The sequence below is a fragment of the Petaurus breviceps genome, unplaced genomic scaffold (assembly GCF_028583685.1).
Source record: "Petaurus breviceps papuanus isolate PSGF00001 unplaced genomic scaffold, PetGlider_PUasm1.0 225, whole genome shotgun sequence".
Taxonomy (NCBI): domain Eukaryota; kingdom Metazoa; phylum Chordata; class Mammalia; order Diprotodontia; family Petauridae; genus Petaurus; species Petaurus breviceps.
Window position 1 is genome coordinate 13,322,616 of NW_027185889.1, and position 6,863 is coordinate 13,329,478.

General features: G+C 38.9%; 1 long non-coding RNA gene across 2 annotated transcripts in view; it reads right to left on the bottom strand.

The window, feature by feature from the left end:
• Positions 1 to 6,122, bottom strand: part of LOC138166627 (uncharacterized) — a 9,539-nt gene extending 3,417 nt beyond the window's left edge. The window contains exons 1-3 of one of the 2 annotated variants that reach the window (XR_011169655.1): positions 6,011 to 6,122; positions 1,177 to 1,379; positions 578 to 626 (exon numbers count right to left, since the gene is read on the bottom strand). This is a non-coding gene — a long non-coding RNA (uncharacterized lncRNA). Of the gene's footprint in view, positions 1 to 577; positions 627 to 1,176; positions 1,380 to 4,826; positions 4,921 to 6,010 lie in introns of those variants that run through there. The other variant, XR_011169656.1, reaches the window with a different exon arrangement.
• Positions 6,123 to 6,863: the final 741 nt, after the last annotated feature.

Here is a 6,863-nt window from a genome sequence, read left to right on the forward strand (position 1 = left end):
GGGGAGGGGAGGGGAGGGGAGGAGAGAGGACAAGGGGAGAAACAAACTGCTGCCATCCCTTTTCCTGTGAGTGACAGGGAATTTGGGCTCCAGATAGAAGTATTTGGAGTAATGTCTTCATAAGAACTGAAATTAACACTGTCACAACTCCCAGAAAGAAGACGACAATTAATGGCCAGTGGTTGCCCTCACCCTCTCTGTCACTACCCAGAACACAATTCTCTTCCCTGGCCTCCCATTTCTTAAAGGTATCATTTCTCTCTATTAGAATATATGATGCTTGAGGGCACGGATGGTTTCTACTTTTTTCTTTGTATGCCTGGCACTGAGCACAGTATATGTATACAGTGTATGATAATATATGCTTGTTGATGGCTTGATTGAGCAGTAAAGTACTGAGTTTAAGGGACAGCTTCTAGTTCAATTTAGATGGAATATAGAGTTTGTGAAGAGAAGCACAAAATCGAGCCAGAAAGAGGTGAAATAATGGATATATCAGAGCAAAATGGTTTTGTGGGTAGAACATTAGACCTGAACTCAGGAAGACCTAGATTCAAACCCTACTTCAGATACTTACTAGATGCATGACCCCAGGTAAGAACCTCTCTGTGCCTCAGTTTCCTCATCTGTAAAATGAAGACATTAGACTCAATGGTTTTTAAAGTCACTTCCAACTTCAAATTTATTTAAAGGATGAGCAAGGTATGAGGACCTTAGAGGAAATGGAAAGAAAGGATTTAGTAACCTTAAAATGTTAAATAAACATTAGCTATTATTATAAGTGCCCATGGCATAGGGACCAAAGGGCTAGATTTGGAGTCAGGAGAAGTAGGGTCCAAATCCCACTAGCTAGCCATGTCACCCTGAGCATGGCACTTACCTTCTCTAAAGCTTAGTTTCCTATCTTTAGCAGACAAAGAATAATACTGGCAGTACTTAGCTGACCAGGAGCGCAGTGAGGCTTGTATGAGTACTGGCCACAAAGCATGTTATTTGAATGTCAGTTATTATTACAGAATAGAGTAAGGGACAACAATTCCACAATGCATGGCCATTCACTCAGAAGATATTGGGAAATGCTTTGCCCTTTGGTCTGGCATCATGAAAATTGGCTGGCTTCCTTCAAAATCATCTAACCTTGTTAGGGAGACAGAGTACCATGGAGAACATACTCACAGAGCTGTAAAGCTGTATAGAAACTTCAAAGGTCATCTGGGACGTCACCTAGTCAAACCAGCTAACTTCAGACAGAGTCTAAATTTTAAAAAATATTTTTTTTTAGCTCACAAAATGAAAACATCCATCACCCACTGCTAAGTTTAATGGTCCAGTTTATCCTTCAAATTCAATTTTCTTGAGTAGTTCTGGTAGACTTCTCTCTGTTGACAAGTCAAAGAAAGCAAATGAATTTCCAAGTCAAGCTAAAGAGCATAAAAAGAATACATTTTCATAAGAGTACATATGAATGTCATATAAAAATGCCCATAGTCACATCTGGCTTGAGAGAGAAGTGAAAAGTTGTGCATTAGGGTTTGGTCAGTCATGCCTGGCAGCCTGCTCTGGCATGGAATGGAAAGGAGGTTGGTATACTCCTTGGGGTCTGGAATGGCAGCTCACTGACTAACTTCTGTAATAGTCAACAGCTGCAGAGGCCATTGGGTTAATACCTCTTGGGTCTTGAAATGGAGAGAGAAGCTATTAAATGATCAGAGGAAAGTGCTGGCTGGGAGAGAGGACCATGAGCATATTTCTACAAAGATATCTCTGTTCTTATCAGTAAGGAATTCTGACCACAGGAACTGAGTTGAGTGATATTGAATTACCTAATTAATAGTGTAATTAAAATTATGAATACCTTGTCAAATACAATAAACACAAAAAGTAAAAAGACATTTAAATTCTCCATCACAATTAAATTTCTAAGTAATAAATAATTGAATGATTAAATATTTAACTATCTTGCTTCATTTAAGGAGTTAAATACAAGCAGTGGTCACACTTCAATGACTCCTTTTTATTATCTCTTTCACAGGTAGTATAGTTAAGTGTTTCTGATTTAATGTACATACTGATTTTTTAAAATGGTAATGATATGGAGAAATACCTACTTTTACATAATCAAAGATAATGAAAAGACTAATAGATATCACTTGAGTCTATTCAGTCTCTATTGGTAGAGCACCCTCTCCCTAATGAAGAGGATGCACCCAAGTCTGGACATTTTGCTGAAAGATATGGACCAGGAATTGTTTGGACAGTGCAGAACCAAGATGAAAAGCAACAATGCCTATCCACCATTCCTTCAAGCGATTTTATGATGGGATGATGTTTCGATATTAACCTCCTAGGAGAATGCAAGTGTGGTTAAAAGTTAAAGCATGAAACTCTGTTTTTCTGATAATGAAAATTGTGAGTCTTTTGTGTGTAGAAAATAAATACTTGTCCTATACCTGGTTTATACTGTAAATTTATTGTAAATTAAGTGCCTCTTACCATTTTGAAGAGGTCTGACATTAGCAAAAACCTAAGCCTTAGGCAATTTTCCCAGAAGCACTGCAATGTACATTTAATGAGCCATAGAATGTGAAAAAGAAGAGCCTAACCCTGCTCCTATTAGAGGGCAAGCCAGGAAATAATAGAACAACTGTACTCTGTCCTGGCAAGATCACACCTAGGGAATTATATTCAATTTTGGTTGTGATATTTTAAGAAAGGCACTGTGTGTGCAGAGAAGGGGAATCAAGATGGTGACAACATGTGAAACCAAACCATGTGAAGATCAGTTTTAAGACCTGGAGATGTTTCACAGGGAAAAGAGAAGGGTTATAGGGAATAGGAATATGGTTCTTGTCTTCAAATATTTGAAGAATTTTCATAGGGAAGAAAGGTTAGACTTAAAAAAAAATTTTTTTGACACAGAGGGCAAGGTCTAGGACTTAAGACTTTCCCAGGTGGAAGTCTAAGGGCCACAGATTTTGGATTAATATAAAGAAAATTCCCTGGAGAAAAACAGAGTAGGTCACCTTGTGAGGTCATGAATTTCCTCTCAATGCTGGTCTCAAAGTCCATATTTTAGGTAAAGGTTGGAACAGATCACTTCTGACATCTCTTTCAGTTTCAAGAATCTGTGATAATACAATTTTTCAAATTCTACCTTTTTAATAATTTGATATATTTCAGCAACAGAAAGGAAAATTAGCACATTCATTAATTGGGGTCTTTTTTATACTATGTCAATTCTAATTATGTGTTTGTTTAGATTAAGTTTTTCTACCTTTATTGTCTTATTGGTGTTGTATGAAAGTGAGAATTAATGTGAATTTCCCCGTTCATTTGACTTCTCTAGTCCTTTTATTTTTCATCTATCAAATAAAGGAGTTTGAACTGGATCATCTCTAAAGTCCCCTTGTAGCTTGAGAATTGCAAAAGTATGGATTAAGAAGAATCAGAGACTGTCCTTTTCTTTTTCCATAGAGGCCCAGGTAAGGAAGGAATAGAGTTTGACTAGTCAACAAGTTATCCTTCATTGTAGCATAAACAAAATTCTGATTTCGTGAATTTGTTTATCACTTTCCCACGATATTGGAGTCTAACCATCTTTGTTCTTTGTCCCTAATCCAGGCTACAGAGCAAACACACACACACACACACACACACACACACACACACACACACACACACACACATACCTTTAATTAAACCAGGGACTCCTTTCTGTCATGGACCCTGTTAGGAACCTTGTGAAGAATCATATTTTTAAATTCAGAAATTGAAATATAGACTTACAAAAGAAGCCAATTATTTGAAAATGTTATCAAAATATTTTTAAAACAAGCTCACACACTCTAGACTAAGAACTTTTGAGTTAAATAATGAGAATATTGGTTGTTTGGAGTGTTTTTCTGACAACTTATTTGTTGTACTTTTCTATTGAGATCATCCAAATACAGAGTCTTGACTTTTTTCTATTATTTTCTATCATCTCAGTTCTAATATTAAATAACCAAATGGATATGGTGTCTCTTCAACATTGGCACTCCCTCAAGTGACATCAATTTTTACTCATCCCATGTTGACTCCAGATATTCTCCTTCCATTGGTGGTCTATCCAACATATTCTTCCTGACATTATGAGAATGCTCACAAAACATGCAAGTTTTCAGTCTATCTTTTCTATTCAAACATTTCTTTGATGATCCCTTTTGCCCCAGTCTTCCTTTGTAACTCCTTTTTAAAAATGTGATGCAGTCTCCTCACACCTACAATGTACCTCTCCATTGCCCTTAAGTTACTAATCATTTCCCCTGCTTTGGAGGCTGTAGTGTTCCAACTCAAAGCTATTGACCAACACTAGTTCTAATATTTCCTAACTTTGTAGCATTTTAAAATTAATTTCTTTCAGGACAGTTAGGTGTCACAATGGAGAGAGCACTTGCCCTGGGGTCAGAAGGACCTGCGTTCAAATCCAGCCTCAGATCCTAACTAGCTGTGCGATCCTAGGCAAGTCACTTAACCCCAATTGCCCCCCCCCAAAAAATATACATATACATATATATATATGAAGACACTAAAAACCACCAAGAAAATCCAAATTCAGGGAAAGTAGTTTCAAAACCGTAACAAAAAATTATTGAGTCAAGTACAACTTGTTGCTTATTGAATTCAGTTCAGATCCTCCTGGCATTCACAATCCTGCCAGATTTCCCCATCCTACTTTCCCTACCTTATCTTGCTTCCCTACATGGGCTGTACTTGTGAACTAACCAAGACAACTCCTTATTGCTACAAGCCAGAAGAAAAAAAAATTGATTTATGGGGCAATATACCTTGCCATTCAGCTGCCAAATCTGAGCATTTCTGCTTCCATGTCTCTCCAACCCAGCCTTCTCTTCTCTCCATCCATCCACACTGAATCACTCCGCTTCATGCCCTTATCACCTCTTAACACCTACTGCAACATCCCGTCTGATTGGTCTCCCTGTCTTGTCTTTCCTCTCTAAACCACGCTCCACACAGTTGCCCAAGTGCTATCTGTAAAGTACACATCTAACCATGTCACTCCCCTGTTCAATGAACTCCAATACTCCCCTATTACCTCTAGGGACAAATGTAAACTCCTCTGCTTGGCGTCTAAAGCCTTTCACAACTTGGCTGAAATCTATTTTTCTAACTTATAACACATACCTCTCCTTCATATTTTCTAAGACTAAACTGGCCTTTTTACTGTCTTTTTTGTTTGCTTTTTGACACAATCATGATTAAGTGACTTATCCAGGATCACAAGCTAGTAAGTGTCTGGGGTCAAATTTGAATTCAGGTCCTCCTGACTCCAGGGCCCTGGTCAATCCATTGTGCCACCTGGCTGCCCCTCTTATTGTTCTTCATACACAGTACTTCATTTTCAATCACCATGCCTTTGAATTGACTGTCCCCCATGCCTGGAATACATTCCTTCCTCACCTCTGCCTCTTAAAATACCTAGTTTCCTTTCAAATAACTCAAATAGCACTTTCCACATGACACCTCTCCCAAATCTCTCCAGCTGCTCGTACTCTCCCTCACAAATCACTTTGAATGCATTTGGCTTGGCTCTGTACCCAGAGCCTATTAGAGTACTCTCTACACATGTCAAAACTTATGTGTTTGTCGGAGCAGAACAGAGGTCTTCCAGATTTCAATATTCAGTTCATTACAACAGGCTGCCTCTCCCCTCCACACATCCTAAGTGTTTCATGTTTATTGAGAAGTAGAAAGAGCACTGGCTTTAAAGTTCATGAACCATGGGCAAGTCACTTAACTCATCTGGGCCTCAGTTTGCTTCTCTTTAAAATGTGAGGTTTAGAGTAGATGGCTTCTGAACCAGCTAGGTGGTACAGAAAATAAAGGCATTTGGTTTGAAGTCAGGAAGATTTTTTTTAAGTAGGTAAAAGGCCATTTTTTGCCTCATTTCTTACTTAGCCTTACTCACTGAATGGGCATTACCTCAGACAGACTGGGACCTGGGAAAGACCTCAGCTTAAAAAGATCAAGGTCTCTCACTGCATCTGGGGCCATCTCCAGTCATACTGATCTATGTCTTGCCACTGGACCCAGCTGGCTCCAAAGGAGAGCGTGAGGCTGATGACTTTGCACCGCCCTGCCTCACTGAGTCATGGCATCACCTTCCTGACGTCATGGTCCTTTTCAAGAAGGAAGGACAAACAACAACCTAGGAATAGCTAGGAATACCTTGAGTCTGAGGGCCAGGTTGGTAGGAAGGGAGAAAAAAAGACAGGGCAGGGAAAAATCTCATTTAATCTTTCATCTGATAGCTTCTTATCAGACAGCTAAAGACTCTTGAAAACTAGATACTAAGCTATGTTGTTTCTAGGTTGCTAGGAGAAAGTATGAACCACTCCCTCTAATTCTAATGCTCTCCAAATTTTTCACCCTGGTACAAAAAGTCAGTCATCCTGCTCTAGTTTTGACTCAGAAATGAGGACTTGGAGATTAAGCAACTAGTTCAGAGTCAGGGAGCTAGTAAGAGCCTAAGCCTAGAGTAGAACCAAAGCTTTTTGGTCCTCAAGTCATGTCTTTTCCCATTCCTGACCATCTCTAGTATGGGGCTGAGCATTTAACTATTCAGATAGCTCTGTATGGAAATGCACTTTCTTCTAAATAGACCATCAAAACCACAGGTTATGAATGAAACCACTCAGCCTCATAGAAAGACCTCATTCTTGAGACCTCCAACAGTGTCCTGGAAAGTTTCGTTTTCTTTTTTGTACACCACTGAAATGGAGACAGGACAGAATCAGGGTAAAGGAATCTGATTTCTAACCAGGTAAAAGGAGAATTCATTGGTACTGGGTCATGGACTAAAA